Below are 13,132 nucleotides of genomic sequence, written 5' to 3' on the forward strand. Positions count from 1 at the left end.
ATCAGAATTTTTAGTGGCTCCCTAGGTGCTCTTCATGTGCTGCTGAGGCTTAGAACTAGAGGTCTAATCCAATCCCTTTGTTTTATAGACCAAGTCTCAGAGAAGGGAAGGGGGATGCCCAGGATTATTCAGCCAGCTCTTGAAGGGATGAGCCCCAAGTCCAGTGAGCGTGCTTCTCTACTCCAAAGGCCTCCCCATCATCTCTTCTGAAAAGGTAGTTTTTGATCTCCTGGTTTTGGGGGCTGAAAGTGATTCCTAAGGTTAGAATCTTTAAACCTTTCCTTGATCTGCCCAGAGTGGATTCAGCTTTAACCCAGAGTTTCAATCCAGTCCCAAAGCAGTTTCACCCAGGTCCTCCTTCTTGCTCTATATGGGCCTCCCTTTACGACCACATGCCAGTTCTTCAGCTTCTTGGGGAGGTCTCCCGATATGCCTCGGGAGCATCTCTGATCCACACGCTTTCCCCGCTCAGTCCCTTTTTGGCTTTCTTTCCTCCACTCAGCTGCCTTTGACCCACTTATTCTTCTCCAGGCTAAAGTCCTCCCCAAGCACCCCTTGCCCACTGAGCTGTCCCCAGCAGGAAAGACCTGGCAGACAGTGGGTCTTGCCTCCTTTTGCATTTCTCCTCCTTGATGACTCCCCTCTGGCTCTGCAAAGGGAAAACTGGCCCCAGAAAACTGCCTCTGTCCTCCTCCCAGCTGGCACACAGCTAACTTGAGTCATGCCCTTGGAATACACATAATCGGATCTCATTTGTTAAAATAATAAAACAAAACAAAACAAAACCCCAGCAGTGCAAAACACATGCTGATAAAGGCTTTGGTGAAAGATGATACAAAGTAGACTGACTGTTCCTTAATCAGGAGCTCAGTAAACACCCTCTTCCTGGGAGAGCCTCCCAGAGGGTATTCTGGGCAGCCCTGAGAGTTTTTAACCCTCATTAGCTCCAACTAAAAATGGACCCACTGGAATTTTTACAGGTAGCTATTAAGCAGGAGTAGAACTCACAGGGCATTATTATGAACATGGTTACTAATTATGCCTCCCAAGCCGGGGGTGGGGATGGGGTTGGGGGGGGGCGCAGCTGGGGGCAGAGGATGCTGTTGGATTCCTGCCTTCCAGGGGGTGAAATCACTGCTCTCTCATCCTTGACAATTTCTCCATCTCCCAGCCAGGCCTCTGGGCTGTCCAGGTCACCCTCTGGTGAACTTGGCCGATAGTTTCTCTTTCAAGAATGTTACAGCCAACCAAGCTATCCGCGCCCCGCAGGTAAGGAGCTCACACACCCATCATTGAGATGTCTGATGATGTTCAGCAAGTGCTGAGCCCAGCAGGGGCTCCACACACAGCTAACTCTTCCTCTGCCAGTTGCTTCCTCCTGCCTGGTCTTATTTAATCCTTCCACAACTCCTGCGAGGTGGCTGTCGTTGAATCAATTTTCAGAAGAGCAAACGGGTTCAAGGTTGCATGGCTCAGCTGAATCTGCACAGTATTCTTTGCACGGGCTGTACCTGGAAACGCTTCTGGATCATGATATGGTGATCATTTTCCTGAAGGCAGGGGACTTAGAGACGCCACAGGAACATCTCAAAAGGCAGAGAACCATGGCCAAGGAGAGAGGAAGGAGGAGAAGGGTTAAAAAAAAAAAAATCATCTACTCCAGAGGGGACACTATATATCAGACATGGCCCGTAGCCATGTTTTAATTGGCCTACACACTCTTATATGATGGAATTTGTTGCTGATATTTGAAAAACCAGAGCATTTCCCCCAAAGAGCCAGACTTCCAAGTTGTCTCTTTTACTTTTTTTGGCATGCCAGGTCGTAGTTGCAGCATGCTGGATCTAGTTTCCTGATCAGGGATCGAACCCAGGCCCCCTGCAGGGGCAGGCGGATTCTTAACCACTGGACTACCAGGGAAGTCCCCCAAGCTTGTCCTGAAAAACTGTAATCACTTGGCCAACCATTGGTGGAGGCAGACTAGGGCTTCCCTCCTCTTTAGAGAGGATAGTACTCTCCAGCCTGCCACCGTACCCACTCGGCCAGCGTCACCCATTTCTGTTCCTTGCCTGACACGCTGACAATTGAGTTTATGGCCCCTGATCTATTTCCACCGACCCCCTTCCTGTAAGAAAAACAGGACCCAGTGAGGTGACAAGATCAAAGGCACACGGGGTGACCTAAGACAACCACTTAGCTTCCCTATGCTACAGTTTCCTCACCTATAAGATGGGAATGTTGATAGTGCTTGTCTTAACGTGGGCTGCTGGAACAACATACCACAGTCTGGATGGCTGAAACAATAGACATTTATTTGCTCAGAGTTCTGGAGTGCGGAAAGTCCATGATCCAGGTGCCAGTAAATTTAGTTTCTGGGGAGAGCTCTCTTCCTGGCTTGAGGCGGTCACCTTCTTGCGATGTCCTCACATGGCCGTTCCTCAGTACATACTCTGCAGGGAAGGGCAGGCTATCTGGTGCCTCTTCTTGTGAGGATACTGACCCTATTGGGTCAGGGCCCCACCCTACGATCTCACTTAACCTTAATCCTTTCCGTAGGGACCCCATCTCCAAATATGGCCACATAGTTAGGGCTTCAGCATACAAATTTGAGGGGGGACACAAGTCGTCCTCAACATCCAAAAAACTAAGATCATGGCTCAGTGACAGATCTTATTTTCTCAGGCTCCAAAATCACTGCAGATGGTGATTGCAGCCAAAAAATTACAAGACGCTTGCTCCTTGGAAGGAAAGCTACGACAAACCTAGACAGTAGATTAAAAAGCAGAGACATCATTTTGCTGACCAAAGTCTGTTTAGTCAAAGCTATGGTTTTCCCAGTAGTCATGTACGGATGTGAGAGTTGGACCATAAAGAAGGCTGAATGCTGAAGAATTGATGCTTTTGAGTTGTGGTGCTGGAGAAGACTCTTGAGAGTCCCTTGGAGCAAGGAGATCAAATCAGTCAATCCTAAAATAAATAAACACTCAATATACATTGGAAGGACTGATGCTGAAGCTGAAGCTCCAATAATTTGGTCACCTGGTTCGAAGAGCCAACTCATTGGAAAGCTTTACACTGATGCTTGGAAAGACTGAAGGCAAAAGGAGAAGGAGGCAACAGAGGATGAGATCGTTGGATGGCATCATTGACTCAACGGACATGAATTTGAGCAAACTCTGGGAGAGAGTGAAGGACAGGGAGGCCTGGCGTTTTGCAGTCCATGGCGTCACAAAGAGTCAGACATGACTGAGTGACTGAACAACAACAGTTCAGTCCATCAGTTCAGTTCAGTCGCTCAGTCGTGTCTGACTCTTTGCGACCCCATGAACCGCAGCATGCCAAGCCTCCCTGTCCATCACCAACTCCCGGAGTCCACCCAAACTCATGTCCATTGAGTCGGTAATGCCATCCAACCAGCTCATCCTCTGTCGTCCCCTTCTCCTCCTGCCCTCAATCTTTCCCAGCATCAGGGTCTTTTCCAATGAGTTAACTCTTCGTGTCAGGTGACCAAAGTAATGGAGTTTCAGCTTTAGTATCAGTCCTTCCAATGAACACCCAGGGCTGATCTCCTTTAGAATGGACTGGTTGGATCTCCTTGCAGTCCAAGGGACTCTCAAGAGTCTTCTCCAACACCAGAGTTAACAAGTATCAGTTCTTCGGCACTCAGCTTTCTTTATAGTCCAATTCTCACACCCATAATGACCACTGGAAAAACCATAGCCTTGACTAGATGGACCTTTGTTGACAAAGTAATGTCTCTGCTTTTTAATATGATGTCTAGGTTGGTCATAACTTTCCTTCCAAGGAGTAAGCATCTTTTAATTTCATGGCTGCAATCACCATCTTCAGCCCATAATGGTGCCCATTTCCTAGGGTTGCTGTGTGAGGCTGGACTGAGTCCATGCGGGAAAAGCACTCAGCGTCTGGTGCATCATATGTTCTCAGTAAATGTCAGCAATAACATGTGACAATAACAGTGAGGGCGTAGGCTCCCTCTTTAGCTTTTTGTAGCACTTTCTCTGCCAAGAGAGATGCTTGTCATGGTCTCTCAACTGCTCCCCAGACAATTGTCTTTCACATGGTCGAGGAAAGTGTTAGCATTAAGGAAGGAAGACATGTTGGCACGTGTCTAATGCTGACTCTTTCCTCAGATTAGACACCAGGGAGCCTCCAGGGAGACTGACAACAGGAGACCCCGTGGTCGTCTCCTCTGGGAAAACTGAACACCCCACTGTATAACTGGGCTCACACTCCCTCTTCAGTATTCCCGGGCAGACAGTCAGCCTCTGAATGTGCTTAGCTCGTGGCCCAGATACACAAATGCCTGGCTTTCCTTCTTGTGTAGAGTCCTTGTCCCATCTTACCTGTCTTTCCTTTTCATCTCCGGGTGTGGGACATTCCCTGGAAGGCACCGGGCCTGTGTCCGGGCCCTGGAGATCCAGGTGTACTGGTCAACTCGATATGCTCCACAGTCCACTCTCTGCTCTGCGCTGTGCAGGAGGCTGTCCTTGGTGGACTGGGCTCCCGTCTCTTGCCCTCACCTGCTCCTTCAGGCCTCCGGCAGGTAACAGCTTCTGGGTTCTGCACCATCCCTAATGGTCCCCTTCATCTCCCCTCTGCCTCTGTCAACAAGCCCTTAAAAAAATATCTTTCACTTAAAAACCAGTTTGAGAGTCCCACCTGTCTTCTGCTTGATCCCTGACTCATATAGAATGAACCTGATCTGTACAAAGATTTTCAGGGCATGGTAGAAAGGTTTGAACCCAGAAAAACTGCTCAGTGGCAGGGTGGTGAGTCAGGCACTCATTCTGCTCAAGGATGATTTTCCTGCTCCATTTTCCATGACTATTTCACATACACACCCTGTGGCATTCACCAAACACCTAGAGGTGGCTACCTGCCTCAGATGGGATGCTTCAGGCAGCTAAGATTGGCAGATAGAGTGCCCTTTGTATCACTTGGGTTCCTGGACCTTCAGAAACTCCCCAGGGTAGGTCCTGTATGACCCAGATCATGCATCTCCATAGCAACTGCCTTAGGTCTCATTCATTAGCTGGGGCAGGCCTGGGTCACCGCACTTACCTATTTGTTTGGGAAACAGATGTTATTTTATTAAACTGCTTCTTTTTGTCTTCCTATAGTGCCCAAGAGCCAAAAGGGGCTTCCTCACATAACCCCAGTGTCCCAAGGCATCTGAGCGATGGCTCCTCTTTGCATGAATCTCAGGAAACCCACAGAGACCAAATTCAAGTATTTGCAAGATGGCTGCTGCTAGAGACTGTATTTTATTTACCTGTCTATTTATTTACTTACTTTTAGCTGCACTGGGTCTTCATCGTGGTACACCAGCTTCTCATTGTGGTGGCTTCTTGTTGTGGCTCGCAAGTTCTAGAACACAGGCTTAATTGTTGTGGCATGCAGGCTTAGCTGCTGCGTTGTGGCATGTGGTATCTTCCCGGACTAGGGATCGAGCCCATGTCGCCTTCACTGGCAAGTGGATTCCTCACCACTGGACCACCAAGGAAGTCCCAAGAGACTTGATTTTTGTGTCCGTCCAAAATTCATGTCAAATCCTCAATTCCCAGTGCAATGGTATTAGAAGATGGGACCTTGGGCAGTGATTAGGTCATAAGGGTGGGGCCCTCATGAATGGGATTAGTGTCCTTGTAAGAGAGGCCCTGCGGAGCTCTCATGAATGGGATTAGTGTCCTTGTAAAAGAGGCCCTGCGGAGCTCCCGTGTCCCCTCCACCAGGCGAGGGCACACTGAGAAGCTGGCTGTGCAGGAACCAGGAAGTGGGTCCTCACCAGTGTCTGGGCTCTGCCAGCACCGTGATCTTGGACTTCCCAGCCTCTGGAACAGTGAGAAATCAATGTTTGTTGTTTATAAGTCATGCAGTCTGTGGTCTTTTTGTGAAGGGGCGGGCCCAGGGCCTCTGACTGCACTGTCAGGAGCGACAGGAGGTTTCTTCTCTGAAGCCTGCCATTGTCATTTCACAGCAGACGATCCTCGTCCTCTCTGGGAAACAAAGTAGCTGAAACCCAAGAAAGTCTTAAATTTCTGCTCCCTCTAGTCAAATGTCCTCAGAGCACCTCAGCACCCTAAACCTGGCAGGAAGAACTATTGTCCAGGGCCCGCTGCTGCCCATGGGTCATTCAGGCCCCAGTGTGGTCCTCTCCCTGGGGCCTCCCTGGTCTGAGTCACTTTGCTTTCATTTCTCCTCTGTGCTCCCCCTTCTCTGGTGATCCCTCTCCAGGGCTTTGGTTAGAAAAACTAATGAAGCTGAAATTCAAGGGACCTGTCTAGGAAGCAAAAGTTTGAAACATCAGGACAGTAAAACTTTTTGATCATAAGGACATCTGGGTCTTGACTGTGACGACCATTTAAACCCACATTCTTCTTGCTATTAAAAATAAATAATAGAAGAAAAGAGTTGGATTAAGAGAATCTAGGTATAATTTCTAGTTCTGACACTTATTAATTGTATCATCTTACGCAAGCTGCCTAACCTTCTAAACCCGTTACTTCCTTTGTAAAATGGGAATAATAATACCTGCCTTACAGGCTTAGTATAATAGACGGTTGTTATGTTTTCAGGAGTTAGTGCCCCCCTCACCTTTTAAAAACTTTTCACTTGGAAATAATTTCAAACTCACAGAAAAGTGGCAGGAATAAGAATAGTGCAAACACTGTCTGCATACTCTTTACCATTAACATTTCACTTTAAATCTTTTATTATTTTCTTCTACACACGCACACAGAGTGAGGTATTTTCCTGAACCACTTGGGAGTAAGTTACACATTGAATAGCCCTTTCCCTTAGTATACCTCATATTTTCTTTTTAAAATAAATTATTTATTTCTTTACTTATTTCTTTATTTTTATTAAAAAAATGTTTGCACTTGGTCTTTGTTGCTGCTCTCAGGCTTTCTCCAGTTGTCGTGAGCGGGGTCTACTCTTCTTCACAGTGCCCAGGCTTCTCACTGTGGTGGCTTCTCTCCTTGTGGAGCACAGGCTTCAGGCACACACGCTTCGGTAGTTTCGGTTCACAGGGTTAGTCGCTCTGTGGCATGTGGAATCTTCCTGGACCAGGGGTCGAAGCCACATCCCCTGCATTGGCAGGGGATTTTTATCCACTGTACCACCAGGGAAGTCCCCTACGGTACATTTTTTAAGAAAAGGAATCAGGATATTCTCTCACATCACTATAGTACAATTACTAACTTCCATAAAGCTGACAAAGACACAATACTTTTATCTAATTGAACATCTAGATTCCAGCTTTGTCAATTGAACAGCTAATGTCACTTACACCATGTTTTCCCTCTTAGGTCAGGATCTAGTTTATGATCAGATATCACATTTAGCCATCATGTGTTTTTAGTTTAACTCTTTTTTTTTTTTTTTTTTTGTCCTTGCCATGTGGCCTGTGGGATGACCACCAGAGAAGTTCCTAGTCTTTCCTTAATCTGGAACATGTCCACAGATTTCCTTTGTCTTTTATTACATTGACAGTTCTAAAAATATAGTTTTTTGAATGGAAGTTCCTTATTTGGGATTGGTATGATGTTTCTTCATAATTAGATTCATGTTAAGGATGCTAGTCAGACTGTTGTATAGGGGATGTCGTGTTCTCTGGATATCACATTTGGAGACACGTGATGTTCGTCAGCCCATAACTGGTGATAATAACTTTGATCACCTGGTCAAGGTGATGTGTTACTCCACTGAATAGTTACCATTCTTCCCCTTGAAACTTACAAGCAATTTGCAGTAAGACACTTAAGATCATGCAGATATCCTGCTCCTCACTGAAATGTCCCCTAGCATGCATTTATGACTCTTGCCTGAAAAAAGTCTACTATGAGGATTGCAAAGTAATGATTTTCTAACTCTGGTATTCCATTCACATTTACATTCTACTGTAAACAAGATTCTTCCTTTCTACACCACTTATTTATGTATTTATTTATAATCAATATAGACTTGTGGACTTCTATTTTTCTACCAGCTATCTAACTGGTAACCCTGGGGAGGGCTGCTGTATTGCAGGCTCAGTATCAGTCTTCACGGTTGGCCACTGTTGAGTTCCCTCGACAATGGCAATAGCTGTGGACCAGATCTGGTTTCAATTTAGAAATGAGGTAAGGGTGTATGATTTTTCACTGTGATGACTGAAGTTAGCCTTCTGCTCATAGTTCTCTGTTCTTTCTAATTATACAAATTAAGTAATACTTTAATTGGCTACTCACCTATCACCCCTGGTAGGGTGACCACGGGTAGCAGTTTGGGATAGTTCTAGTGTACCCATGTAATCATTACTAGCAACCTTTTCACTCTTGAAAGTGGCTCAATTTAGACAATATGTGTGTGTGTGTGTGCGTGCTAAGTCACTTCAGTCGTGTCCAACTCTTTGTGACCCCATGGACTGCAGCCCACCAGGCTCCTCTGTCCATGGGATTCTCCAGGCAAGAATACTAGAGTGGGTTGTCATGCCTTCTTCCAGGGAATCTTCCCAACCCAGGGGAACTGTATCTTATGTCTCCTGCATTGGCAGGTGGGTTCTTTACCACTAGAGCCATCTGGGAAGCCCAATTTAGACAACGAATACCCTCCCCTTAGGAACACCATGATTTATTATCCAAACACCAGGGGTTCCTGAAGATAAAGTCACCCTGGTCTTCCTGCCTCCTTGCTGTCCGCTGTGGTAAGTATTCCACCTTGTCCTTTATGATCATGTGCTCCCACCAGGGCTTTGCAGTTCTGTGATTTTTATCACCTCCACTAAAATCATGGAGCTCATTTCCACAGCAGCTTCCCCCGTACCACCAACCTTGAACTATAAGGTCAGTTGTATCATGCTCACACACACACAAAAAATCTTCCTTACTAGCACACTCTTTATTGCTTTAGTGAAGAGTGTGTCCTCTGGGTCAGCCCAGGGAACTAGTCAGGTGGTAGATTCTTGAGCTGTATATAATAAACACTTCTAATAGTCCCTCCTTTCTGAATCTTCTGACCCCTTCCTCAACACTGCACATGGAAATCTGGCTTCTCCACTTTGCTTACTGTAAGCCATTTTTGAGACGAGGCTTCAAAGAGCCACCCCAGCAAACTCTCTGGCAAGCTCCAAGCATCCTTACTAAAATATTAAATCTCGAGTTCTATGTGAATATCCCCAAATTAGTGAATTCTCCCAATTGAGCTTCCTGCTTCACCCCCACCTCCAAATAGAACATCTTCCAGATCCACTCCCACATGCTTCTACAGTTCCTGCCAGTGCACACCAGCCAAGTCCCACAAGATCTGTGGCAAGCATGCTCTTTCTCCCTGGAGCAGGACTTCTTCCAAGTGTGGGCTGTGCGACAGCCTGACTCTCGGTTTTGGCAGAGGCAGTAAGTGGCGGGCCAGGTCTTGAGAAGAAGCCATGAAGAAAGGGACCTTCTTTGGGCAGGAACATTCAGGAGATCAGAAGGGTCAAGAAACTCATCCACCCCTATTCCCCGTCTCAGGGTCCCAGTCTTTCCCTATCAGGGCTCTGCTTTGACGTAGATGCCTATCAAGGCCATGCATTTAGTCTTTTTTTGCAGTTCTGCTACCCTTGTGATCAAACCGGTTCATCCTAAAGGAAATCTACAATGAACATTCATTGGAAAGGCTCATGCTGAAGCTGAAGCTCCAATACTTTGGCCACCTGATGTCAAGAGCTGACTCATTGGAAAAGACGCTGATGCTGGGAAAGACTGAAGGCAATAGGAGAAGAGGGTGACAGAGGATGAGATGGTTAGAGAGCATTACCGACTCAATGGACATGCATTTGAGCAATCTCTGGGAGACAGTGAAGGACAGAGGGGCCTGGTGAGCTGCAGTCCATGGGGCTGCAAAGAGTTGGACATGACTCAGCGACTGAACAGCCACAGCCACTTGTCTTCCCAATGTTTCCCTCTCCATCCAATTCACCCCAATTAAATATGTGAAAGCTGTGATGCTATTGCATATCAAAGCTACTGCCATCTCTCTTGTCACCAGCAAAGGACGCTATTGACTTCATACAGCTAGGAGACACAACCCCAAAATCCATCCTGAGGACTTGCTTTCTAGAACCACTTGTAAAACCCGTTGTCTTAGCTCTGTTTCTCTAGAAAACAGGATCTGAAAGCAGAGATGAAATCTGATTGAGAAGGCAGCAAGAGTGGAAAGGGAAATGAGGTGGGCTAGGAAGAGAAGCAGTGCAGGACGGTCTGTTCTCTTGCAGCTAAGTGCTTCACCACCCTCTGCAAAGAGCCCTGGCAGGTGCTTCAGGAAGTACGTCTGCTCAGCCATGTGGGATGTCTCCAGACAGTGTTAGAAAATCATGACTCAGAACAGTCCATAGGAGGCAGGAAGGAAAGATAATGTATTTGCCTAGCTCCCTCTCATTTCCTCTTTCTATCAGTCAAATGTCCCTCATGGAGGCCGCAGGCTCAGTCACTTCAGTCGTGTCCAACTCTTTGCGACTCCTTGGACTGCAGCCTGCCAGGCTACTCTGTCCATGGGGATCCTCCAGGTAAGAACACTGGAGTGGGTTGCAATTTCCTTCTCCAGGGGAATCTTCTCAACCAAGGGATCGAACTGTGTCTCTTACGTCTCCTGCGTTGGCAGGCAGATTCTTTACCACTAACATCATCTGGGAAGCCCCAAAATGTTCCCCAGAGGGAATTAATTCCCTTAGATTCCCCACTGAGGGCTGCTTAAAAGCCACATCCTTTAGTGTGCCATTTCATCTGATGCAGAAGTAGTAGACGGCTCAGAGACTCCAGACACGCGGTCAGCCAGCCTGGCTGTACAGCAGCAGCCAAGAGGGACCTGATGGGCAAGCGACTGTCTGTCCCAGATGGCTGAACTGCACAGATTTGGCTGGCTGTGAAGGGGAGCTGTGGAGGCAGGAAAAAAGGCAACATCTAGCCAGTGTGATTAGGCTCATAAGATGCATCTCATACATCCATCAAGAAGCTATTAATATCAACAGGTGGTGGAGCTAGATGCATCATCATCAGGTTAGGGTTTTGCCTTATTTATCTTTGAGACCCTAGCAACTGGCACTTGAAAAGAAGATACCATTTGAACTCAGTTTTTACGGTTCCAAGCCTTCCTACTACATGTCTGCTCTGCCAGTTGTTATGCTGGTGAACAAATAGGACTATGCTCTCAGAGGTTGAGCAGCTGGTCATCATGTGTCAAGTTGGCCTTGCCCCACTGTGTGCATATGTGGCTATGTAACTCTTACTAACCACCTGAGCCCTGGCTGCCAAAGGGGAAAAGGAGGCAATAAATTAGCCGTTTGGGATTAACATATATACAGTACTATACATGGGCTTCCCTGGTAGCTCAGCTAGTAAAGAATCCGCCTGCAATGCAGGAGACCCTGGTTTGATTCCTGGGTCAGGAAGATCCTCTGGAGCAGGGATAGGCTACCCAGTCCAGTATTCTTAGGTTTCCTTGATGGTTCAGACAGTAAAGAATCCTCCTGCAATGCAGGAGGCCTGGGTTCGATCCCTAGGTTGGGAAGATCCCCTGGAGGAGGGCATGGCAACCCACTCCAATATTCTTACCTGTAAAATTCTATGGACGGAGGAGACTGGTGGGCTACAGTCCACAGTGTTGCAAAGAGTCAGACATGACTGAGGGACTAAACACAGCACAGTACTATATACAAAAAAGATAACCAACAAGGACCTACTGTATAGCATAAGGAACTATACTCAGTATTTTGTAACAACCTATAAGGCAAAAGAATCTGAAAAAGAATACATATATTATAAATAAAAGAATATATATTATATATAAAAGAATATATATATAGCTTAATCACTGTTCTGTACACCTGAAACTAACACAACATTGTAAATCAACTATACTTCAATTAAAAAATTAAAAACAAACAAACAAAAAAATCCCCCTAAAACCCATAATCTGTCTGGCCAGGGTTCACTTGAGTGTTATATAACACGAAATACACAAAGAAATGGAGAACAGAGTTGGCTGGTCCACACAATGAGTACAATTCTCAGATGCAAAAGGATTCTGAAAAAAGGGCCCTTCTGACTTCCAGTCCTTTCAGTGGGACAGCGCAGCTCACATCAGAAGCTGTCTTACCACCTCTTTGGAAAATTAACCAAATCTCATAGCTGTCTTCTTAGACTGTTTCACTTGACTCCCCACTGCACCCATCCCCTGGGATGGAGGATGGATAGTAGGAATACTGGAGATGAAAAACAAAAGCGTTTCCTTCAACTGTGGGGGAGTCCTGAGGTGCCTAGCCCAGGAAGATGATCGATGACCCTCTCTGGTCCCTAGGATCTTGATCTGGGTGAAGCAGGATCCAGGCCCTGGGTTGACAGGGACCTTGTAGTTGTTTGGATTTGGCCTGAGTGGGGACACTGGAGATTGATGCCAAGGACACTTGCCAGACACTCTGTGATGTTCACTAACAGGTCTGATCACTTGAGCTTAGGGAGCTCCCTTTTCTCCTGAGGGCTTGTGAGGCCATATTCTCTACTCTGCATACAGATCTGCATCCTGAAACCCTAGTCTCCTGGACTTGAAACCCCAGGGGAAGCGACGAGAAAGAGACGGATCTGAAAGAGAGTGAGAAAAGGGAGGAAGGCTGTTTGAGGGGAGAATACAGCTCATTTCTCTGAGGCATGTTTTCTCCTAATCAGGAAATGAAAACCGAGGCAATTATGTATTGAGAGTATAACTCTCTTTCCATTCCCTATTTTTTCCAGGTGTGCTTGTACTTGAATTACTCAGATAATTTCTTGAATGTTATTATTAGGTCCATTTCCTCTATCTGGACCTGAGTTATTCTCACCGTGGAATCTATAAAGTCCTGGGCTCTGTCGGTGATGCTGCAGGACTGGTTAGGAATCCAGGTCTCTACCTCACCTTTCTTCTGAGCCAGGAGCTACACTCCAGCACCCACCCCTCACCACACCCTCCTCTGAAAGCAGAGTTCCAGTTCTACAGGAGCGACTAACCCGTAGCATCCAGAAACAGATCTGTCATCAGTGGTTTTAGATGATTGCTTCTTTTTCCTCTTCATTAAAAAAAATTATCTATTTTAATTGAAGGATAATTGCTTTACTGTGTT

Source organism: Bubalus bubalis, chromosome 5 (assembly GCF_019923935.1).
Source record: "Bubalus bubalis isolate 160015118507 breed Murrah chromosome 5, NDDB_SH_1, whole genome shotgun sequence".
NCBI lineage: Eukaryota > Metazoa > Chordata > Mammalia > Artiodactyla > Bovidae > Bubalus > Bubalus bubalis.